The sequence below is a fragment of the Capra hircus genome, chromosome 14, assembly GCF_001704415.2.
Source record: "Capra hircus breed San Clemente chromosome 14, ASM170441v1, whole genome shotgun sequence".
NCBI lineage: Eukaryota > Metazoa > Chordata > Mammalia > Artiodactyla > Bovidae > Capra > Capra hircus.
The window spans coordinates 84,759,078-84,785,342 of NC_030821.1; the positions used below are offsets into that span (position 1 = coordinate 84,759,078).

Sequence of the window (26,265 nt, forward strand, 5' to 3'; positions counted from 1 at the left end):
AGTCGCTCAGTCGTGTCCAACTCTTTGCAACATCATGAATCGCAGCCCACCAGGCCTCCCTGTCCATCACCATTTCCCGGAGTTCACTCAAACTCACATCCATCGAGTCGGTGATGCCATCCCGTCATCTCATCCTCATCCCTTTTTCTCCTGTCCCCAATCCCTCCCACCATCAGAGTATTTTCCAATGAGTCAGCTCTTCTTATGAGGTGGCCAAAGTACTGGAGTTTCAGCTTTAGCATCATTCCTTCCAAAGAACACCCAGAGTTGATCTTTAGAATGGATTGGTTGGATCTCCTTGTGGTCCAAGGGACTCTCAAGAGTCTTCTCCAACACCACAGTTCAAAAGGATCAATTCTTTGGCACTCAGCCTTATTCACAGTCCAACACTCACAGCCATACACGACTATTAGAAAAACCATAGCCTTGACTAGATGGAGCTTTGTTGGCAAAGTAATATCTCTGCTTTTCAATATGCTATCTAGGTTGGTCATAACTTTCCTTCCAAGGAATAAGTGTCATTTAATTTCATGGCTTCAATCACCATCTACAGTGATTTTGGAGCCCAAAAAATAAAGTCTGACACTGTTTCCACTGTTTCTCCATCTATTTCCCATGAAGTGATTGGACCAGATGCCATGATGTTCATTTTCTAAATGTTGAGCTTTAAGCCACAAGTGTGGGCTGTGAACAAACGTGGCCGAGAGGAGCTACCCCATGTCCGAGGTCAGGGGCGGTGGCTGAGAGGAGCTACCCCAGCCCAACACCCGGGGCTGCAGCTGGGAAGAGCTACGCCACATCTATATGGCATAAGCATGTAAAATTGATTGTAGTATTGTATTTGAAACCCAAAATTTTGAAGCACTTATATATTCATTATTATAATACATAGCCCCAGTATTACAAATTTTATAATAATTCTATAAGCTAATTTTGCTTTTTTCAAAATGTTTTCCATTTTATAGCTTTAATATTTTAGAATTAATTGAGAAAAATTCTAAAAATAATATTTTCATAAGTTAAACTAAAATGATCTGTTTGTAGATTCATGTACGTAATATAGAAAAGCCTAGCAAGTCAATGGCAACAACAATAAACTGTCAGATTAATACATTCAGTGACACATGATATAAGATCAACATCCAAATATTGGTGGTGTTTCTATGCACAAACACAAACTTCACAAAAAGAGAATTCCACTTATACTAAGACATTAATGAAGAAAATTTAAGGAAAACTCAGCTAAGTGGAAAGATAGTCCATGTCCATGAATTGGAAAAATTAATAATGTGAAAGTGCCTATGCTGCCCAAAGTTATCTACAAGATCTAATGCAATTCCTAGCAAAATCTCAATGGAAATCATTATACCAATAGGAAAAATAATCTAAAATGCACATTAGATCACACACACAAACACAAACAATTTCACAAATATCCTACCCAATTTTGAGAAAGAAGAACAAAGCTGAAATTATGATACTTTCTGATTCAAAATTTAATCAAATCAGTATGTTATTGGCATAAAAACAGACATGTAGACCAATGGAACAGCATAGTTACAAATAAATTTATGTACTGTAGTCAGCTGTTCTTTGAAAAAAGTGCCAAGGACACACACTGGGGAAAAGATAGTTTTTCTTTGTTTTAATAAATGATATTGAGAAAACTGGATATAAATTCAATGAACTAAAGACTAGTTTTATGAAACAGTAAAACTAGGGAACAAATCTCTTGTCATTGTCCAGTCAAAGACCTTTTTAGATATGACTCCAAAAGCACAGGTGACAAAAGAAAATATAGAAAAATAAATAAGTTAAAAAGTTCTGGACATCACAGAAAAAAATCAACAGAGTGAAAGACAAGTTGTGGAACATATGCAAATGTAAACTGAACAAACGATATACCTGATGAAGTGTTAAGATCTAAAATTCATATAGGGATATCTTGTGCTTTATGGTAATTCAGAGATATTACATTTTTACAAATTGAAGATTTCTGGCAACCCTGTATCAAGCAAGTCTATTGGTATCATCATTTTTTCCAATAACATTGGTGCATTTTGTGTCTGTGTCACATTTTAAATTCCTGCGATATATCAAACTTTTGCATTATTATATTTTTATAGTGATATGTGCTATTTGATGTTTGTATTGCAAAAAGACTGCAATTTACTGAGGTTTGAAATGACTTTTTAGCAATATTTTAGCAATAAAATGTTTTTAAATTAAGGTATATACATTTTTTCACATAATGCTATTACACAGTTAATAGGATACAACTTAGTATAAACATAATGTCTATTTGCACTAAAAAGCGAAATATCTGTGTGACCTCCTTTATTCCAACATTCTCTCTGTTGTAGTGATTTGGAACTGAATGAACCCAAAATGTCTCGGGATGCCAGTAAAGCATCTTATGTAACTCAGTACTTTAAAGCAGTTCATCTGACTAAAAAATGAACAAACACATTTATTAGACATTTCCCCAAAGAAAATATACTAATAGTAAGCAGATATAATAAATGGTTCCGAAAATTGCTAAATATCACAGAAATGCAAATCAAACCCAGAGTTAGATATCTCTTGATGACTATTAGAATGACTACAATCAAAAAGACACAAAACAATTGTTGTTGAGAATATGATAAAAAGAAAACATTGCATATTGTTCATAAGAATGCACATTGTTGCAACTATTATGTAAAATATTATATATGTCTTCAAAAATTATATATATATATATATAATTATATATATATAATTATAGTCCAGCAATCCAACTTCTGGATAAATATCTAAAGGAAATAAAATTGGTGTCTCAAAGAAATATCTCCAATACTATGTTCAGTGATTTATTATTCAAAGTAGCCAAAATATGCCCAATGACAAATTAATGTGTTAAAAACATGGGTAGGAATTTTATGGATTGATAGATGATAGAATCCATTATTATAAGAAATCCTGACTCACATAACATGAGTGAATCTGGAGGACATTATGATATTAGCCATATCTAATTAAGGTCATAAGAAGTAGGCAAGATACAGAAATACTGCATGATATAATTCTATGTAGAATATAAAGTGGTAAAACTTATAGAAGTAGATAACAAGTGATGGCTGGGATGGATTTGGAGGAGCAATTACTTGGGAAATAATTGATCAAGTGGTATAAGAACCTGTTATGTGCAGTGAATCATTTCTGGATTTCTAATGTGATTATAGTTAACAACAGTTTTGCATACTTGAAGTTTGCTAAGTGAGTCGATTTTAAGTGATTTTGTCACACATATATACACTTGAAAATGAAAATACTAATCATGATAGCTAAATTGTGATGATTATTTCACAATGTACACACATATACTTTACATCAAAGTATTAAGTTGTACAGAGTACACAGTTAAGGGACTGTATGCAATTTGCATTTGTCAATCATATATCTGATAGCTTATGGTGAACAATGACAGATTCATGATCTCTGAAGAAGATTTAGCTTCAGGCCCAGGGACCAGGCTTGATCACTCAAGAGTTTTTATATAGCAAAGCTTTATTAAAGTATAAAAAGGGACAGAGAAAGCTTTAATAAAACTTTAATAAAACTTGAGTGATCAAGCCTGGTCCCTGGTCTCTGGTCCCAAAGCTAAATCTTCTTCAGATATCATGAATCTGACATTATTCACAGTAAGCTATCATCTCGAGGGGCTCATATGGGATCTTAAGGACAAGGTAAAAACACTGAAGAACTCTAGCCTCTCTGCTTTCTCAGTGTACACATTTTCCGCATTACTTTACTAACTCTACAGTGTGATTGTGTGAATGAATGACACACCCTGCTTTGCAGTTCCGTGGTGCCTCCTAATGACTGAAGGCAGCCCCAAAAAGGAAAGCCATGTCAGGTGTTTATACCAATCTGCCAATGCCAAGACACATCCAACATCCCTGTGAAGAGAGTAATCAAAAATGGAGAAAGTGTGTGGACCGAACTTTCCTTTCTTGGTCAGCTTTTCCTAGTCTCTTTGTGTAAATGCGTGGGAAATTAGAATGCTAACCTACATCCCCATCTAGAGCAGGGAGGGATGCCTCTGGTGGAAAGAAGTCAGAGCTGTGGATGTTGCTTTTTTCTCTGTTACAGATGGGAGCTAGCAGTTCCAGAACCACTCCTTTAAAATGCATTTTAAAAATCTGGGACAAGTTTGATCCCCAGAATTTAAAAATAGACATGCCTGATCTTCTGTGATACTGAATGTCCACAGTATCCTTTGGAAGATGGGGAATGCTGGCCAATTGAAGTGTCTCTTAACTGTAATACTGTTTTACAACTAGACAAATTATGTAGAAAACAAGGAAAATGGGTAGAAGTGACACATTTGTTGCTCTTCTTCCCTCTATGAGACATGCCAGACTTATGTCTTAAGGGTGCAGATTTGGGATGTGAAACCTTCAGCTCTCCCCTGTCCTCTTACTTTGCCCCTGTATCTGGGGCTCCCAAATGAACAGGGTGAGAGTCAGGACACCCTCCCAGGAGGGGTTGCCTCAGTCTTGGTAGAAATTCAAACAGTCCCAATTGCAGTCAAGACTATTTAGAGGATCCAAGAAGTACATAGAAGCCTTTATGGGACAAGCTTTACTTTATGAGCTTACTTGGAGAGATATAATTCATGTCTTGGGACAGATGCTGACTCCTGACTCAAAAACTCAAGTTTTAAAGAAGCCACTACTTTTGGAAATGAATGGTTTGAACGTGAGAAAAGGGGAAAGAGGGAATATGAAATAGCCCTTCTCCCTATTGGAAGAAAAGCAGTCCCCATAACAGAGCCACTTTGATAGATGTATTCTTCAGGGACTCAGGCAAGCACATTGACTTTAGGCTATGCTCAGTTGGCTGACATAGAACAGGCAGAGAAGGAAACTCCTGGTAAATCCCTAAATAGACTATGGGAAGCTCTCTACAAGTTTACTGACATTAATTCCAAAAGTTCAAAAGAAGGAATGATCTTAAAAGATAGATTTCTCACTCAGTCAGCTCAAGATATTTGTTATAAGATATGAAAATGGGTGTTCGGACAGAATCAGTCTTTAAAAAAACTGTTGCAGCTGGTTCAGACGATGTTAGAGAACATGAGGAGGAAAACCATCAACAAAAAAGAAACAGGCAAAAGACTGAAGCCCCAACAATAGCTGTTAGATCTGCTCTAAACAGCCTGAAAAAGAATGCCCAGAGGGACTCAGGTGAAAAGGGATGAGCTTGTTATTACTGTGGAAAGGAGGGGCATCTCCAGTGGGACTGCCCTCAGGCATCTAAGCCACACTTGGCTCCATTTCTGGTCTGCAAATGACCACATTGGAGGATAGAATGCCCTCTGAGGCATAGGTCCCCAGGGTTGGACTCCCAAGGCAATCAGGACTGAAAGTGCCCAGGGGTCCCCACACAAACTCCCATCCTAATAACATCTGAGGGACTCTGGATATTAATAACTGTGGAGGGCCAATCAGTCGATTTCCTTCTGGACACTGGGGCAAATTTTTCTGTCCTCACTAAAGACCCTGGTCCACTTTCCTCTGGATCCACTGTAACGGGGTTGTCTGGATGAGCCAAATGCTATTGTTTTAGTCATCCTTTAAGCTGCAACTGGAACTCTGTGATATTTTCTCAGGAGTTTTTCCCTCACCATTTCTGGCGATGGATATACTGAATGAGGTCCAGGCCTCTATTTTCATAAATATGGAACCTGCTCTTTCCCTCCAATTAATTGAATAAAATGTAAATCCTAAATTGTGGGCTCATGGGAAAACTGCGGTTTGAGCACAAAACACTGTTCCTGTCTGTATCAAGCTCAAAGACACTCACTTATTGCCACATCAAAAGTATATCCATTAAAGCCTGAGATTAAGGAAGAATTAAAACTCATATTAAAATTTTAAAAGAACAAGAAACTATCAATTTCCTATACTCCATGCAACACTTCTATTTTGGGTGTAAAAAAGTCAAATGATAAGTCGAGAATTTTTTCAAGATATACAAATAATAAGTGCCCAGTCCTTATACTTTATTATCTGAAATTCCTGAATGAGCCACATTCTCTGCATATGACTTTAAGACAATTGAGAGATTCTAGGGTATTACAAGTATTAAGCTATTTCAAATCCTGAAAGATGATGCTGTGAAAGTGCTGCACTCAATAATGCCAGCAAATTTGGAAAATTCAGCAGTGGCCACAGGACTGGAAAAGGTCAGTTTTCATTCCAATCCCAAAGAAAGGCAATGCCAAAGAATGTTCAAACTACTGCACAATTGCATTCATCTCACAAGCTAGTAAAGAAATGCTCAAAATTCTCCAAGCCAGGCTTCAGCAATATGTGAACTGTAAACTTCCTGATGTTCGAGCTGGTTTTAGAAAAGGCAGAGGAACCAGAGATCAAATTGCCAACATCCTCTGGATCATGGAAAAAGCAAGAGAGTTCTAAAAAAAAAATCTTTCTGCTTTATTGACTATGCCAAAGCCTTTGATTGTATGGATCACAAAAAAAAAAAAAAAAAAAAAAAACCTGTGGAAATTTCTGAAAGAGATGGGAATACCAGACCACCTGACCTGCCTCTTGAGAAATTTGTATACAGGTCAGCAAGGAGCAGCTAGAACTGGACATGGAACAACAGACTGGTTCCAAATAGGAAAAGGAGTATGTCAAGGCTGTATATACCCTGCTTATTTAACTTCTATGCAGTGTACATCATGAGAAACGATGGACTGGAAGAAACACAAGCTGAAATCAAGATTGCTGGGAGAAATATCAATAACCTCAGATATGGAGATGACACCACCCTTATGGCATAAAGTGAAGAGGAACTAAAAAGCCTCTTGATGAAAGTGAAAGTGGAGAGTGAAAAAGTTGGCTCAAAGCTCAACATTTAGAAAACAATCATGGCATCCGGTCCCATCACTTCATGGGAAATAGATGGGGAAATAGTGGAAACAGTGTCAGACTTTTATTTTTGGGGGGCTTCAAAATCAATGCAGATGGTGACTGAAGCCATAAAATTAAAAGGCGCTTACTCCTTGGAAGAAAAGTTATGACCAACCTAGATAGTATATTCAAAAGCAGAGACATTACTTTGCCAACAAAGGTCCGTCTAGTCAAGGCTATGGTTTTTCCAGTGGTCATGTATGGATGTGAGAGTTGGACTGTGAAGAATGCTGAATGCTGAAGAATTGATGCTTTTGAACTGTGGTGTTGGAGAAGACTCGAGAGTCCCTTGGACTGCAAGGAGATCCAACCAGTCCATTCTGAAGGAGATCAGTCCTGGGATTTCTTTGGAAGGAATGATGCTAAAGCTGAAGCTCCAGTACTTTGCCCACCTCATGCGAAGAGGTGACTCATTGGAAAAGACTCTGATGTTGAAAGGGATTGGGTGCAGGAGGAGAAGGGGGATGACCAAGGATGAGATGGCTGAATGGCATCACTGACTTGATGGACGTAAGCCTGAGTGAACTCTGGGAGATGGTGATGGACAGGGAAGCCTGGCATGCTGCGATTCATGGGGTCGCAAAGAGTCGGACTTGACTGAGCGACTGAACTGAACTGAAAATCTTACTGTACTGACTTCTCATGATGTAAGTGGGATCTTAAACTCTAAAGTTCAGAGTGACAATGGCTCTGACTTTAAAGTTGCTGTAACTCAAGGGGTGTCAAAAGTTCTAGGAATAAAAGATCATTTATACTGTTACTGGAGACTCCAATCTTCAAAAAAAAAAAAAGAAAGAAAGTTATAAAGGCTAATGACATTGTTAAAAGACATCCTTGTAAGCTAACTCAGGAAACACAAAACAGTTGTTTTAAAAATTTACCCATACCTTTGTGAGGGATTGAACTGCCCCTAAGAAGAATGGACTGTCTCTATGACAGACTATTTTGGTACACAGATATTGTCATAGATCCTGAATATTTAGAATTATCTTTGTGACTCAGTTTTCAGCTTTCCAACAGACATTATGAGAACTCTGGGAGGTGAACCCCTGGCCCAGCTTCCATAATTGGTCTAATCAGTGGGTCTATGAAGCACTCCCCTCCTCATCAATTGAAGGCTTCATAAGGTGGGTTTCTCCATTTCAAGGAAAGAATTTTCTTCAGCTTTGTGAATACCTTCACCAACAACAATCACACGTGACACCTCTTTTTGATCTGATGATGTCTAGCAATCCTAAGATGGACTAACTATGGACATAATGTAACTTTTAATTTTTATTAAGTTTTAACTTGGTTTAATGACTATTTTGCCTTACATCTGTAACTGTATAATGTGGTTTGTTTCTAACCATGTGAAACTATTTAGGTTACAAATGGTTGTTCAGGCTCCTATGCATGCCACAGCCTCCTCCAACTGTTACTTGCAGCCCCTGGATTGGAGATCCTCAATATGAAGGCTAGGAGAATATGTTGCCTCAACAATTTAGGGAATATGCCCCTCAATAGCAGGAAGTAGTTATGGAACAAAACTGATCCCTCTTTCCCTTGGCAAAATAATTATCCTAAAAGAAAAAGGGTGGGGGGGATGAGAGAGTCAATTCTTAGGCAGGTTGACAAGAAGTCTGGGGTCCTTGAGGAGAGAGGGGGCTGGAGTTCTCAAGGAGGAGAAAAGGACAAATGCCCCCTCCTTTTTTTTTTTTTTTTCTCCTTTCTCTTCCTCTAAATTCCTTAGTCTTAGTCACATAAAATGTATTTTGCTTTTATTTTCTTTAAGCCTGGAACTGATGATTACACAACAAACAACTCAGTTTATACTCTGTATTAAAGATTATATAACAACAATGCATCCTGTTTGAGGACAGTTTCTCCTTCTTGAAAACCTTCTGGTTAATCCTGTTATCTTAAAATGTATATTATGGGAGTGGGTCTAGTAAGATTTTTACAACCTGAGGCATTCTTTTGATTTATTGTAGTAAATCTAAAAAGTATATAATTCCCATGATAAGACTCTCTGAGCCCCTTCTGATGTCTATGTCAGAAGCTTTCTCTTTCCCCTTTTATACTTTAATAAAATTTTGCTATAGAAGAGATTTTGAGTGATCAAGCCTGGTCCCTGGTCCTGAAGCTAAATCTTCTTCTTTGGAGATCACAAATCTGGCATTGTTCACCATAAGCTATCACCTTAAGAAAGATGGGGTACGCTTGTGAGAGCTGGATCATAAAGAAGGCAGAATGACAAATAATTGATGCCTTCAAACAGCGATGCTGGAGAAGACACCTGCGAGTCCCTTGGGCAGCAAGGAAATAAAACCAGTCAATCTTAGGAGAAATCAAATTGGAATATTCATTTGGAGGGACTGATGTTGAAGCTGAACCTCAAGTATTTTGGTCATCTGATGTGACCAGCAGACTCATTGAAAAAGTCCCTGATGCTAGGAAAGATTGAAGGCAGGAAGAGAAGGGGGCATGAGAGCATGAGATGATTGGATGGCATTACCAATGCAATGCACATGAACTTGGGCAAACCTCAGGAGACGGTGAGGGACAGAGAGGCCTGGCATGCTGCAGTCCATGGGGTCACTAACAGTTGGACATGACTGGTCAACTGAATAGCAACAACAACAAAAGCATTATCAGCTATTCTAATAACACACAAGGGTTTAAGTCAAAGGTAATAAAATTTAATTGATTTAGTATTAGTTTTACTTGTCTATGTCTGACAAACCACATAATAGTATACGGCTGAATTTTGCATAGCTATAGCTAATTAGATAGTTACTTAGGAGCTTCCCAGGTTGCACTATCTGTAAAGAACCCAGCTGCCAGTGCAGGAGATATAAAAGACTTGGGTTTGATCCCTGGATCAGGAAGATGCCCTGGAGGAGGGCACAACAATCCACTCCAGTATTCTTGCCTAGAGAATCCCGTGGACAGAGGAGCCTGGCAGGCTACAGTCCATAGGGTTGCAAAGAGTTGGACTAGACTGAAGCGACTTAGCACACTCACATAGTTACAAATTATTTATTGAATTTATATGAGAAATATATAATTTGTCTAAAATTTAAGAGTAAAAGTTAATATTCTTAATAATTTTAAGAATACACATTTTAGTACATTGTATTTAATTTTATCATTCAAATGCATTTCATTGTTGTTCATTTGCTAAGTTGTGTCCAATTCTGTGTGATCCCATGGAGTGTAGCATGTCAGGCTCCTCTGTACTCCACTGTCTCCTGGAATTTGCTTAAATTCATGTCCATTGTGTTGGTGATGGTCTCTAACCATCTCATCCTCTGTGCCCCCTTATCATTTTACCTTCTATTTTATCCAGCATCAAGATCTTTTCCAATGACTTGGCTCTTCACATCAAGTGGCCAAAGTTTTGGAGCTTCAGCTTTAGCATTAGTACTTACAATAAATATTCAGGGTTGATTTTCTTTAGGATTGACTGCTTTGATCTCCTTGCTGGTCAAGGGATTCTCAAGAGTCTTCTCTATCACCACAGTTCAAAAGCATCAATTCTACTGCATTCAGCCTTATGAGTCCAAATCTCATATCCATGCATGACTAGTGGGAAGACCATAGCCTCAACTATATGGACCTTTGTAGGCAAAGAGATGTCTCTGCTTCTTAATTCACTGTCTATGTTTGCCATAGTTTTCCTTCCAAGGAGCAAGTGTCTTTTAATTTCATGGCTTCAGTCACTGTCTACAGTGATTTTGGGGCCCAAGAAAATAAAGTCCATCACTGCTTCTACTCTGTCCCCTTCTCTTTGCCTTGAACTGATGGGACTGATTTCATGATCTTAGTTGCTGCTTTTTTCTTTTTTTATATTGAGTTTCAATCCAGATTTTTCACTCTTGTCTTTCAACATCACCAAATAGATAATTGGTGAGAAGTTACTGTATAACACAGGGAGCCCAGCCTTGTACTCTGTGATAACCTAGAGAGGTGGGTAGGGAAAGGGGAAGGAGGATCAAGGAGGAGGTGATATATGTATAATTGTGTCTGATTTACATTGATATATGGCAGAAACCGGTTTTCTCTTTGGCTTAGTGGTAAATAATCAGTCTGCAATGCAGGAGGCTGCCTGCAATGCAGGAGATGCAAGTTTGATCCCTGGGTCAGGAAGATCCCATGGAGAAGAATATGGCAACCCATTCCAACATTCTTGCCTGAGAAATCCCATGGACAGAGGAGTCTGGCAGGCTATAGTCCATGGGGTCATAAGAGTTTGACACGACTTAGTAACTAAAACACCACAAACATGTCAGAAACCAACAGGATATTTTAAAGCAATTTTCCTCCAGTTAATAAATAAATAAATAAATAAATAAATAAATAAAGAGGCTGTTTAGTTCCTCTTCCTTTCTTCCCATTGGAATGGTATCATTTGCACATCTGAGGTTTTTTTATATTTCTCCCAGCAATCTTGATTCCAGCTTGTGATTCATTCAGCCTTTTATTTCACATGATGTACATTTCATATAAGCAAAATAAGCAGGGTGACAATATAAAGCCTTGTTGTAGTGGGTTTTTTTGTTTGTTTGTTTGTTTTTAATTTTGAAGTCAGTTATACCATGTCTAGTTCTAACTGTTGTTTCTTGACCCACATACAGGCTTCTCAGGAGGCATGAATTATGATTTGGTGTTTCCATCTATAAGAATTTTCCATGGTTTGTTGTGATCCACAGAGTAAAAGGTTTTAGCCTTATCAATGAAGCTGACATAGATTTTTTTTTTCCTCTCTTTTACCATTCTCTTTTACCATTATCCAGTGAAAGTTGGCAATTTGACCTCTACTTCCTCTGCTTCTTCAAAACCCAGCTTGTTCATCTGGAACTTCTCATTTCATGTTGCTGAAACCTAACTTGAAGGATTTTGAGCATAATTTTGCTGCCATGTAAAATGAGCTCAAATGTACAGTTGCTTGAACATTCTTTAGAGTTGTACTTCTTTGGGATTGGAATGAAAACAGACAATTTTAGTCCTGTTGCGACTGTTGAATTCTTCAAATTTGCTGTCATACTGAGTGCAGCACTTTACCAGTATGGTCTCAGGATTTTAAATAGCTCAGTTGGAATTCCATCATCTTCACTAGCTTTGTTTGCAGTAATGCTTCCTAAGACCCACTTGACTTCACATTCCAGGATGTCTGGCTTTAGGTGAGTGACCAGATCATTTTGGTTACCCAAGTCATTAAGACCTTTCTTGTATCATTTTTCTGTGTATTCTTTCTCCCACTTCTTAATCTCTTCTATTCTGTTATGTCTTTATAATTTCTGTCCTTAATCAGACCCATCTTTGCATGAAATATTCCCTTGATATCTCTAATTTTATTGAGGAAAATGTCTAGTCTTTCCCATTCTATTGTTTTCTTCTATTTCTTTGCAATGTTCATTTCAGAAGGCCTTCTTATCTCTCCTTGCTGTTCTCTAGGACTCTGTATTCAGTTGGTTATAGCTTTGCCTTTCTCCCTTGCCTTTCACGTCTTTTTCTTCTTCAGGTATTTGCAAAACCCTCCTCAGACAACCACTTTGCCTTCTTGTATATTTTTTGTTTGGGATGATTTTGGTTTCTGCCTCCGGGACAATGTTATAGACATCTGTCCATAGTTCTTCAGGCACTCTGTCTACCAGTTATCTTCAAATGAAGGTAAAAGCAATAATACAACCCAGAGCTAGTATATTTTATTGTTACGTGTGGAGTAGGTTGTCTTATTTAACCCTCAACAACCTAATTGAGTGGGCTTATCTGGTGGCAGAGAGTTAAGAATCCACCTGCCAATGCAGGAAGCATGGGTTCAATCCTTGCTCTGGAGATCCCCTGGAGAAGGAAATGGCAACCCACTCCAGTTCTTGTCTACTAAATCCCTTGGACAGTGGAGCCTGGCAGGCTATAGTCCCTTGGGTGGCAAAAGAGTCCGACATGGCTTAGCAACTAAACAACAACAATTTAATTGAGCAAATGTTTCTATGTTTATTTAGACATAAGAAAACTGCCGTTGTAATTAGCTATTGAGTAATCAAAAATGGATCTAACTTAAATGCACAAGATTTTTCTATAATGTACCAGTACTTTACTGAATTAAGCACAACTTAATATTAAAGCACATATCTTTGAAATCCAAGGAGACAAAAGAAAAGAAAAAAAAAAAAAAGGAAACTAAGAAGAATGACTGATTTTACTAAAGCTCCTTTCCTAGTGTAATTGACTGTTACATTTTCATCATTAAAATAAGTGAAACCTGATACCAGTTTTATTTTTTTTTTAAGTTTAGTATCTATCTTTTGGTTATTCTTATTTTTTTTATTTTTATTTTTTTAATTTTTAATTTTTTTTAAATTTTAAAATCTTTAATTCTTACATGCGTTCCCAAACATGAACCCCCCTCCCACCTCCCTCCCCACAACATCTCTCTGGGTCATCCCCATGCACCAGCCCCAAGCAAGCTGCACCCTACGTCAGACATGGACTGGCGATTCAATTCTTACATGACAGTATACATGTTAGAATTCCCATTCTCCCAAATCATCCCACCCTCTCCCTCTCCCTCTGAGTCCAAAAGTCCGGTATACACATCTGTGTCTTTTTTCCTGTCTTGCATACAGGGTCGTCATTGCCATCTTCCTAAATTCCATATATATGTGTTAGTATACTATATTGGTGATACCAGTTTTAAAACATAACACATAATATATGACTGCATGAAAGCTGAGTTTTGCTGCTGTCCCCGTTTTCAAGAACTCCCGAGATAGGAGTCAATATTGAAGACAATATGGAAATGATCGCAAATTAATAAACTAAATTCCTACATAGGCTAGGAAGGTGAATAAGTTATTTTCACACAGTCCAATAGGTCCTTTATTTTCCCCCTATTTTTGTTCTGTGACCCATAATCATGAAATTTGTACTGATAAGAAATTCATAATTTCTGGAGAAATCCAAATTTCTAGAGAAAATTCCTCTCTACCTTTTCACAAGCTAGTTATTTCCAACAACAAATTCCTTTTAACTACTTTGCAATACTATAAGCTATTTTTATACATAATAGGAAAAAATAGCCCACATTCTTCTGTTGGTTGGCAAACTCACGAGCCCCCTGAGTGAAATTTGAAATTACCTTCTCTATTTGGAGGGCAAAAGAGACTAGTAAAGGAAGCAGACAACCCCAGATCTGTGAGTGGTTTAATAGGCAAGGGAACTTACCTACAAGGCTTATGTTGGCTGCTACAAGATGAATAATTCTCTCCATCTGCCCACCAGAATCTTGAGTCTATACAGAAGCCTTTATGAGTTTCACTCATGTGCACTGCCCAGATGGTCTCAATAACACCTTAATGTCTAAAGGCTGCAACCATCAGATGGCCCCCACTGCGGAGACTGTGGGCAGAAGGTGGAATACAGTGTCTCTGGTCTTGGTTATGGTCAGCTTGTGGGTCATCCAGTGGACATATCCTCTCTATGACCAACTCTACCATCTGCAGTGGTCATCTTACAGACCAAATTGAGGCTCATTGTTTCTCTACTACCTTTGAATACTTCTTGGACTCCTCTTTAGTTTCTCCTTTCTGCAGTTCCAAGTGACTGATGCAGCTAAGACTTGAAAATCAAGACCTGGGGCAGTGCTCTTCAGTGCGGCTACATATTAGAATCACTGGGGAGTTCGTAAGTACATAAAGACTGTGGCACATCTCAGGATATTTGTTATAGTTGGATGGGCCAGGTGTTTTTAGTTTCAGAAGTTCTCCAGGAGCTTTTAATATGCATTCTCTGATAAAAAGTACTCTAAAGCAGTGAGTAATCAGAATCTTGCTGTTGCTGCTGCTAAGTAACTGCAGTTGTGTCTGACTCTGTGCGACCCCATAGACGGCAGCCCACCAGGTTCCCCCGATCCTGGGATTCTCCAGGAAGAACACCGGAGTGGATTGCAATTTCCTTCACCAGTGCATAAAGGTGAAAAGTGAAAGTGAAGTCATTCAGTTGTGTCCAACTATTAGCGACCCATGGACTGCAGCCCACCAGGCTCCTCCATCCATGGGATTTTCCAGGCAAGAGTACTGGAGTGGGGTGTCATTGCCTTCTCCAATCAGAATCTTGAGTCCCCTCCAAAATAACTATTCTAAATCATTCCAAGTGTTAGTTTTGATTAGACTTACCTGAAAGGCATGCTAAATTGCAAATTCCTGGGCTTCACCCAAGATTCTGGCTCAACAGGTTGGGAAAAGCATCTGGAAACTTGTGTTTCTAGTAAATTCCCAGTTGATACTGCTGCTGCTGGTCCTCATACCAAACTTTATTTTTTTTATTTTTTTATTTTTTTGCACATCATCCCATATACTTTATTTTTTTTTATTTTTATTTTTTTAAATTTTAAAATCTTTAATTCTTACATGCGTTCCCAAACATGAACCCCCTCCCACCTCCCTCCCCACAACATCTCTCTGGGTCATCCCCATGCACCAGCCCCAAGCAAGCTGCACCCTACGTCAGACATGGACTGGCGATTCAATTCTTACATGACAGTATACATGTTAGAATTCCCATTCTCCCAAATCATCCCACCCTCTCCCTCTCCCTCTGAGTCCAAAAGTCCGGTATACACATCTGTGTCTTTTTTCCTGTCTTGCATACAGGGTCGTCATTGCCATCTTCCTAAATTCCATACATATGTGTTAGTATACTGTATTGGTATTTTTCTTTCTGGCATACTTCACTCTGTATAATTGGCTCCAGTTTCATCCATCTCATAAGAACTGATTCAAATGAATTCTTTTTAACAGCTGAGTAATACTCCATTGTGTATATGTACCACAGCTTTCTTATCCATTCATCTGCTGATGGACATCTAGGTTGTTTCCATGTCCTGGCTATTATAAACAGTGCTGCGATGAACATTGGGGTACATGTATCTCTTTCAATTCTGGTTTCCTCGGTGTGTATGCCCAGCAGTGGGATTGCTGGGTCATAAGGTAGTTCTATTTGCAATTTTTTAAGGAGTCTCCACACTGTTCTCCATAGTGGCTGTACTAGTTTGCATTCCCACCAACAGTGTAGGAGGGTTCCCTTTTCTCCACACCCTCTCCAGCATTTATTGCTTGCAGATTTTTGGATCGCAGCCATTCTGACTGGTGTGAAGTGGTACCTCATTGTGGTTTTGATTTGCATTTCTCTAATAATGAGTGATGTTAAGCATCTTTTCATGTGTTTGTTAGCCATCCGTATGTCTTCTTTGGAGAAATGTCTATTTAGTCCTTTGGCCCATTTTTTGATTGGGTCGTTTATTTTTCTGCAATTGAGCTGCAGAAGTTGCTTGTATATTTTTGAGATTAGTTGTTTGTCAGTTGTTTCATTTGCTATTATTTTCTCCCATTCAGAAGGCTGTCTTTTCACCTTGCTTATATTTTCCTTTGTTGTACAGAAGCTTTTAATTTTAATTAGGTCCCATTTGTTTATTTTTGCTTTTATTTCCAGAATTCTGGGAGGTGGATCATAGAGGATCCTGCTGTGATTTATGTCTGAGAGTGTTTTGCCTATGTTCTCCTCTAGGAGTTTTATAGTTTCTGATCTTACATTTAGATCTTTAATCCATTTTGAGTTTATTTTTGTGTACGGTGTTAGAAAGTGATCTAGTTTCATTCTTTTACAAGTGGTTGACCAGTTTTCCCAGCACCACTTGTTAAAGAGATTGTCTTTACTCCATTGTATATTCTTGCCTCCTTTGTCAAAGATAAGGTGTCCATATGTGTGTGGATTTATCTCTGAGCTTTCTATTTTGTTCCATTGATCCATATGTCTGTCTTTGTGCCAGTACCATACTGTCTTGATGACTGTGGCTTTGTAGTAAAGCCTGAAGTCAGGCAAGTTGATTCCTCCAGTTCCATTCTTCTTTCTCAAGATTGCTTTGGCTATTCGAGGTTTTTTGTATTTCCATACAAATCTTGAAATTATTTGTTCTAGTTCTGTGAAAAATGTGGCTGGTAGCTTGACAGGGATTGCATTGAATTTGTAAATTGCTTTGGGTAGTATACTCATTTTCACTATATTGATTCTTCCAATCCATGAACATGGCATATTTCTCCATCTATTAGTGTCCTCTTTGATTTCTTTCATCAATGTTTTATAGTTTTCTATATATAGGTCTTTAGTTTCTTTAGGTAGATATATTCCTAAGTATTTTATTCTTTTCGTTGCAATGGTGAATGGAATTGTTTCCTTAATTTCTTTTTCTACTTTCTCATTATTCGTGTATAGGAATGCAAGGGATTTCTGTGTGTTTATTTTATATCCTGCAACTTTACTATATTCATTGATGAGCTCTAGTAATTTTCTGGTGGAGTCTTTAGGGTTTTCCATGTAGAGGATCATGTCATCTGCAAACAGTGAGAGTTTTGCTTCTTCTTTTCCAATTTGGATTCCTTTTATTTCTTTTTCTGCTCTGATTGCTGTGGCTAAAACTTCCAGAACTATGTTGAATAGTAGCGGTGAAAGTGGACACCCTTGTCTTGTTCCTGACTTTAGGGGAAATGCTTTCAATTTTTCCCCATTGAGGATAATGTTTGCTGTGGATTTGTCATATATAGCTTTTATTATGTTGAGGTATGTTCCTTCTATTCCTGCTTTCTGGAGAGTTTTTATCATAAATGGATGTTGAATTTTGTCAAAGGCCTTCTCTGAATCTATTGAGATAATCATATGGTTTTTATTTTTCAATTTGTTAATGTGATGAATTACATTGATCGATTTGCGGATATTGAAGAATCCTTGCATCCCTGGGATAAAGCCCACTTGATCATGGTGTATGATCTTTTTAATGTGTTGTTGGATTCTGATTGCTAGAATTTTGTTGAGGATTTTTGCATCTATGTTCATCAGTGATATTGGCCTGTAGTTTTCCTTTTTTGTGACATCTTTGTCAGGTTTTGGTATTAGGGTGATGGTGGCCTCATAGAATGAGTTTGGAAGGTTACCTTCCTCTGGAATTTTCTGGAAGAGTTTGAGGAGGATAGGTGTTAGCTCTTCTCGAAATTTTTAGTAGAATTCAGCTGTGAAGCCGTCTGGACCTGGGCTTTTGTTTGCTGGAAGATTTCTGATTACCGTTTCAATTTCCGTGCTTGTGATGGGTCTGTTAAGATTTTCTATTTCTTCCTGGTTCAGTTTTGGAAAATTGTACTTTTCTAAGAATTTGTCCATTTCTTCCACGTTGTCCATTTTATTGGCATACAACTGCTGAGAGTAGTCTCTTATGATCCTTTGTATTTCTCTGTTGTCTGTTGTGATCTCTCCATTTTCATTTCTAATTTTATTGATTTGATTTTTCTCTCTTTGCTTCTTGATGAGTCTGGCTAATGGTTTGTCAATTTTATTTATCCTTTCAAAGAACCAGCTTTTGGCTTTGTTGATTTTTGCTATGGTCTCTTTTGTTTCTTTTGCATTTATTTCTGCCCTAATTTTTAAGATTTCTTTCCTTCTACTAACTCTGGGGTTCTCCAACTCTTCCTTTTCTAGTTGCTTTAGTTGCAGAGTTAGGTTATTTATTTGACTTTTTTCTTGTTTCTTGAGGTATGCCTGTATTGCTATGAACTTTCCTCTTAGCACTGCTTTTATAGTGTCCCACAGGTTTTGGGTTGTTGTCTTTTCATTTTCATTAGTTTCTATGCATATTTTGATTTATTTTTTTATTTCTTCTGTGATTTGTTGGTTATTCAGAAGTGTGTTGTTCAACCTCCATATGTTGGAATTTTTAATAGTTTTTCTCCTGTAATTGAGATCTAATCTTAATGCATTATGGTCAGAAAAGATGCTTGGAATGATTTCGATTTTTTTGAATTTATCAAGTTTAGATTTATGGCCCAGGATGGGATCTATCCTGGAGAAGGTTCCATGAGCACTTGAAAAAAAAGTGAAATTCATTGTTTTGGGGTGAAATGTCCTATAGATATTAGGTCTAACTGATCTAATGTATCATTTAAAGTTTGCGTTTCTTTGTTAATTTTCTGTTTAGTTGATCTGTCCATAGGTGTGAGTGGGGTATTAAAGTCTCCCACTATTATTGTGTTATTGTTGATTTCCCCTTTCATACTTGTTAGCATTTGTCTTACATATTGCGGCACTCCTATATTGGGGGCATATATATTTATAATTGTTATATCTTCTTCTTGGATTGTTCCTTTGATCATTATGTAATGGCCTTCTTTGTCTCTTTTCACAGCCTTTGTTTTAAAGTCTATTTTATCGGATATGAGTATTGCCACTCCTGCTTTCTTTTGGTCTCTATTTGCGTGGTATATCTTTTTCCAGCCCTTCACTTTCAGTCTGTATGTGTCCCTTGTTTTGAGGTGGGTCTCTTGTAAGCAGCATATAGAGGGGTCTTTATTTTGTATCCATTCGGCCAGTCTTTGTCTTTTGGTTGGGGCGTTCAACCCATTTACGTTTAAGGTAATTATTGATAAGTATGATCCCGTTACCATTTACTTTATTGTTTTGGGTTCGAGTTTATACACCCCTTCGTGTTTCCTGTCTAGAGAATATCCTTTAGAATTTGTTGGAGAGCTGGTTTGGTGGTGCTGAATTCTCTCAGTTTTTGCTTGTCTGTAAAGCTTTTGATTTCTCCTTCGTATTTGAATGAGATCCTTGCTGGGTACAGTATTCTGGGCTGTAGGTTATTGTCTTTCATCACTTTAAGTATGTCTTGCCATTCCCTCCTGGCCTGAAGAGTTTCTATTGAAAGATCAGCTGTTATCCTAATGGGAATCCCCTTGTGTGTTATTTGTTGTTTTTCCCTTGCTGCTTTTAATATTTGTTCTTTATGTTTGATCTTTGTTAATTTGATTAATATGTGTCTTGGGGTGTTTCGCCTTGGGTTTATCCTATTTGGAACTCTCTGTGTTTCTTGGACTTGGGTGATTATTTCCTTCCCCATTTTAGGGAAGTTTTCAACTATTATCTCCTCAAGGATTTTCTCATGATCTTTCTTTCTGTCTTCTTCTTCTGGGACTCCTATAATTCGAATGTTGGAGCGTTTCATATTGTCCTGGAGGTCTCTGAGATTGTCCTCATTTCTTTTAATTCGTTGTTCTTGTTTCCTCTCTGATTCATTTATTTCTACCATTCTATCTTCTATTTCACTAATCCTATCTTCTGCCTCCGTTATTCTACTAATTGTTGCCTCCAGAGTGTTTCTGATCTCATTTATTGCATTATTCATTATATTTTGACTCTTTTTTATTTCTTCTAGGTCCTTGTTAAACCTTTCTTGCATCTTCTCAATCCTTGTCTCTAGCCTATTTATCTGTGATTCCATTTTGATTTCAAGATTTTGGATCATTTTCACTATCAATATTCGGAATTCCTTCTCCGGTAGATTCCCTACTTCTTCCACTTTTGTTTGGTTTGGTGGGCAACTCTCCTGTTCCTTTACCTGCTGTGTATTCCTCTGTCTCTTCATCTTGGTTATATTGCTGCGTTTGGGGTGGCCTTTTTATATTCTGGGAATTTGTGGAGTTCTCTTTATTATGGAGCTTCCTCACTTTGGGTGGGGTTCTATCAGTGGCTTGTCAAGGTTTCCTGGTTAGGGAGGCTTGTGTTGGAGTTTTGGTGGGTGGAGCTGGGTTTCTTCTCTCTGGAGTGCAATGGAGTGACCCGTAATGGGTTACGAGACATCAAAGGTTTTGGGATAATTTTGAGCTGCCTGTATATTGAAGCTCAGGGGAGTGTTCCTGTGTTGCTGGAGAATTTGCGTGGTATGTCTTGTTTTGGAATTTGTTGGCTCTTGGGTGGAACTTGGTTTCGGTGTAGGTATGAAGGCATTAGATGGGCTCCTATTGCTTAATGTTCCCTGAATTCAAGAGTTCTCTAATGTTTTCAGGCTTTGGATTTAAGCCTCCTGCTTCTGGTTTTCAGTTTTATTTTTACAGTAGCCTCTAGACTTCTCCATCTATACAGCACCGATGATAAAACATCTAGGTTAAAGATGAAAAGTTTCTCCACATTGAGGGACACTCAGAGAGGTTCACTGACTTATAAGGAGAAGAGAAGATGGAGGGGGTAGTTAGAGGTAACTGGAATGAGATGCGGTGAGATCAAAAGAGAAGAGAGCAAGCTAGCCAGTAGTCACTTCCTTATGTGCGCTCTATAGTCTGGACCGTTCAGAGGTATTTACAGAGTTATACGGGGAAGAGGAGAGGGAGGAAGTAGACAGAGGTGACCAGGAGGATCAGAGAGAGGAATGAGTAGGAGAGAGACAAATCCTGCCAGTAACCTGTTTCTTAGGTGTTCTCCACCGTCTGGAACACACAGAGATTCACAGAGTTAAATAGAGGAGAGATGGGGGAGAAAAGAGACAGAGGCCACCTGGTGGAGAAAAAGGAGAGTCCAGAGGAGGAGAGAGTGGTCAAGCCAGTAATCTCGCTCTCAGGTAAACTGGGATAGTGAAGTTTGGGTTTTTAAAGGTACAAAATTGACCACAAAAACCTAAGAGCAAAGATTAAAAATCTAGAGTAGAGGTTGGATTTTCAAAGATACAATATTAGAGAGAAGCAGAAGGAAAAATGAAGAAAGAAAGAAAAGAAAAAAAAAGAAGAAAGAAAAAGAATTATTAAAAAACAAACAAACAAACAAACAATCAAAAAAAAAAAAAAAAGCCATCAACAACCATCCAAAGACTGTATATGGTGTTTGCCTTAAAAAAAAAAAAAAGTCTTTTTAAAAAACAAAAAAAAATATAGTAATAATAGGTTATAGAAATAAAAATTAGAGGAGAAATAGAAGACTTAATAATTTTAAAAAGTTAGAAAAAAAAAGCAAAAAAAAAAAAGAATGATTTTAAAAATATTAAAAATATCTGGCCCTTTCTGGTGTAATGGGCCGTGTGGGATCACTTCCAAGGTGGTTCCCTCTGTTTAACTTCTTCTGTTTGCTGGCTTTTCAGGCTCACTAGTTCAGTTGCGCTGTGGGGAGGGGGGCTGCTGCTAACAAATAGCACTGTCATGTGCACGCAGTATCTCTGCCCGGCTTGACCTGTCCTTTCTCGCGGCGCACAAACCGCTCCGGCTCTAGGATGCTCAGCCGGGAACCGTCTGGGGCCGGCCCTAGCTGCGTGCACTTCCCCAGTCCAAGCCGCTCAGGTTCGGCGCTCAGGCAGCCCTCAGAGGCACAGATTCGGCTGGAACTGCACTTTGTGCCCTTCCCAGGTCCGAGTAGCTCAGGAGTTTGGCGAGCGCGATCGCCGCGGCTTGTCACCTTTTCTGCCGCTGCTGCTCAGCTTTCTGGGCGGACCACTGGCACACCCCGTGCGGTAGATTGTGACTTTCCAGCACCCCCAGAAGACTTAGCAAAGGAGCTTGCTTGCAGTTAGGTAAGTAAAGTCTCTCCGAGTCTGCAATTGCCCCTTTCCAGTCCTTACGACTCTGGCTGCCTGTCCCCGGCGGGGGATGGTCTGTAGCCGGCTTTTCCCGTTCTGTCCTTTGTTCTGTGCTTGGTCCTGGCGGTGTCTTATGTTCGAGCTTTTCGCGTGGTAGCTATCCCACAGTCTGGTTTGCTAGCCCAAGTTAGATCGTTCTGGTTGTGCGTGGGGCGTTCCTGCCCAATTCTTACAAAGCTCTGCAGCCCGCGCCTACCGCGCGTCCCTGCCCTGCCCCCACTTCCCAGTGGTGGATGCAGGCGTCTGTGTTGCTTTTCCACTGGGGGAGTTACTGTTGGGCTTGTAATCTGTTGGTTTTAATTATTTATCTATTTTTCCTTCCTGTTATGTTGCCCTCTGTGTTTCCAAGGCTCTCCACAGACTCGGCAGGAAGAGTGTTTCCTGGTGTTTGGAAACCTCTCTTCTTAAAATTCCCTTCCCGGGATGGGCTTCCCTTCCCGGGACGGAGCTCCCTCCCCACCTCCTTTGTCTCCTTTTTTGTCTTTTATATTTTTTCCTACCTGTTTTTGAAGACAATGATCTGCTTTTCTGGTTGCCTGATGTCCTCTGCCAGCCTACAGAAGTTGTTTTGTGAAGTTTGCTCGGCGTTTAAATGTTCTTTTGAGGAATTTGTGAGGGAGAAAGTGGTCTTCCCGTCCTATTCCTCCGCCATCTTTCCCTGTCCCCCATACCAAACTTTAAAAGTCTGTGTTCTATGAGATGTCATATTCTGTTTACATGAACTGAATCCATCTCAGGGACAGATATTGATGAAGTCTGAAAGTAGACTTTTCCTATTCTTAAAAGAAAGAAGGAATGGATGGTAGACAAGCAAGACTTATAGCCACTAAAACCTCATATGGCAAATTTCATTCTGCTTTCTCTCACCAAGCAGTACTCTGTTCCAGAGCTTTACACTTCTGTTATCAGCATGCTAGTGTTTCATATTTTGAAAATTTTAGTTTTGTCAACAACTCTAACTTAAATACACTTCCTACCTCTGCATATTGGAATCGCATATACCTACCAAATCCTCTATAGGAAATTTTATGAATTTCCCAAGATACCGCTTCCTCATTTTCCCTGCAGATATTAGGAAGAAATCATTTGAACCCTGTAGGGAGAAAGCAAATTAGCGAAGATGATGTGATCAGACTCTTTTGCCCCGCAGCCCTTGTTCTCAGCCCACATGTTGTAAATATATGTAACAGCTGAGATCACTTATAGCAATGTGCATACGTGTCATGAGGTACTCACTTGGCCATGGCCTACTTTTGTTCTGTAAGCTTATGCTCCACCTGGACAAGCTCTTGAGTCTGCATTGCTATGGCTGTGTTATGGCAGTGAGGTTACATCATGGCTGTGTCTTCTGGGTCAACCAAGAGAAGAGAATATGTGGCATGTCTGCTGCTATAGCTGTTATGCCAGCCAGGAGAGAATAAATGTGTTTACAGTTCCTACAGCTCTTCACATTTTCTTCCAGTTTCCTTGCTCTTGCCTTACCTACCCTGGTTTCAGTGAACGGTGTGTACAGTGAGATACAGTGAGACAAACCCTCATTATATTGTGTCCTTCTCTTTAGGAAATGCTTCTGTCAGGTGTTATAGTTGTCATACTCATAATTATGATAAAATGATAGTATTTTACCCTAAAAATTAGCAGAATGTATGGGGCTGTGTCCTCAATCCTTTTACCAATACTGACTCTTTGAAGCTCTATTAATATCTTCATTTTACAAAAGAGGAATTTGGAGCATTTATGTGTGCGTCTTCATTAGTCACTCAGTCATATCCAATTCTTTGCAGCCCTATGGACTATAGCTCACCAGTCTCCTCTATTCATGGGATTCTCCAGGCAAGAATACTGGAGTGGATTGTCATGCCCTCTTCCAGGGGATCTTCCCAACCCAGGGATCAAACTCAGGTCTCCCGCATTGCAGGAGGATTCTTTACCATTTGAACCACCATAATGCCAATCTCTCAGCTGTTAGGTAGCAATCAGGATACAGCCCCAGAAGCTGAAGCTAATACAGCATTTAAAACACCTTCTGGCATATTGAAAGGGTTAGATAATTGGCTAGAATCAGCATGATCATTATCACTGGTGATCTTAATTATGCAATGACTAGTGTGCTAAGCATTGTACTAAAGAATTTACTTAGATGTATATTTGTACATGATTCATTTTATCCTCAAAACATATATTCTCACAATAATTCCATGAAATAGAAACACATTATCCTAAACAACTTCTTCCAGTCAAACAGCCGGTAAGGAGATGAGCTTGAAGTAAGACCCAAGTTTAGGATCAAAGGCTGTTTCTTAATCATTTTGTATCTTGTGTATTACTTAACACACTAGTTCTCAAACTGCGGCCACTTTGAACTGAATTCAATGTGTATATCGGTTTACATAATGATCTATCTTTATGGAATTAAAAGGCACATTTGTTTTCCTTTTCTTTCCTTTTGAGTTTGTTTCTTATTTAACATCTTAGCTTAAAGTTCTAAAAACAAAACCCAAGTAGTAATACAATAGCTCATCTCTCAGGAAAAAATGTACATGAGCAACGTTTTCACTTGCTAACATTTTAAAATTAGAACAGGACTGACCACCACATACAGCAGGTCTACAGTGATCTCTGCTGCTTGATTTTCTCGCTGGTGTCTAATTCCCTCCTCTTGAGTCTTGGCTGGACTTAAAGGCTTGCTTTTAATGAATAGAACATAGCAATGTGATGGCATTTTACTAATAGAATAGGTTCTGAAAATACAGTGGTTTTGGTTTTGGCAGTTTAGTCTTGCTAACCATTTGCACTTTTCTGTCAGTGGAATCTGAATGCTGCTCTGCGAGGAAACCTTGCTGGCATCACCAGTGGCTTTTACCGCAGCTAGCAGTAACCTGCGGTTGCCTGCAGCCCAGTGAATGTGTCAGTCCTGCTAGTGACCTTGGGAGTGAATTGCCTCCAGGCAAGATGGAGATGGGGCTTCCCCAGTGACACAGAAGTAAAGAGTCTGTCTGCAATATAGGAGCTACAAGTTTAATTCCTGGTTGGGAAGATCCCCTGGAGAAGGAAATGACAACCCACTCTAGTATTCTTGCCTGCATAATCCCATAGGCAGAAGAGCCTAGTGGGCTACAGTCCGTGGGTTTCAGAGTCAGGCATAGCTGAAGCAACTTAGCATGCATGCAAGCTGGAGATGACCATGACTAGCAAATACACTTCAGGCTCAAGAGCAAACATGGGTCAGAGGAACTCAGACAAATCACAGGCACAGACTGTGAGGTAAAAACATTTTACCTTTAAGGCATTTTGTTTTGGGATACTTTGTAATACAGTGATAGATCGCTAGTTATTTATATTTTGACTTTAAAATACACATAAAATTCATTTTTGGAATGTTAGCAAAAACTCCAAATAGATAAAGACTTCTTCATCTATACATTAAGACCAAAAAAAAAAAAAAAAAGCTTATTTTACTGAATATTTGAGAAACCTGACTTTTGTATAAATATCATGTTTAGACTACATACATATATATATATGTATATATATATATATGTATATATATATAGTGACCCATATAAACCTCCAAATGAAAGGTAAATGCAGAAAGACCACTACAAATTAAAGGATTTATTATGCAAGAGTGTTTCTTTCACAAGGCAATTGTCCAAAGCATGTCCTAAGCAGAAAAGCAGGAGAAACTTTTGATAAAAATAATCGATAATTATCCTGAATATAGCAAACATGTTATCAAATTCCCAAAAGGAAAGCAGAAGAGTACATCATTTGTCTTCCATTTCATTCACGAAACTATAAGCATTCATTTAAATTATTTCATATTTTAAAATGGAGGGGGTTCATGTTTGGGAACACATGTAAGAATAAAGGATTTTA

General features: G+C 38.6%; 1 pseudogene across 1 annotated transcript in view; it reads left to right on the top strand.

The window, feature by feature from the left end:
- The window catches only part of LOC108637487, a 123,445-nt pseudogene continuing 102,233 nt past the window's right edge, over positions 5,054-26,265 (top strand). The window contains exon 1 of the transcript XR_001919097.1: positions 5,054-5,231. The product of XR_001919097.1 is annotated as an E3 ubiquitin-protein ligase FANCL pseudogene (transcript). The remainder of the gene's footprint in view (positions 5,232-26,265) is intronic.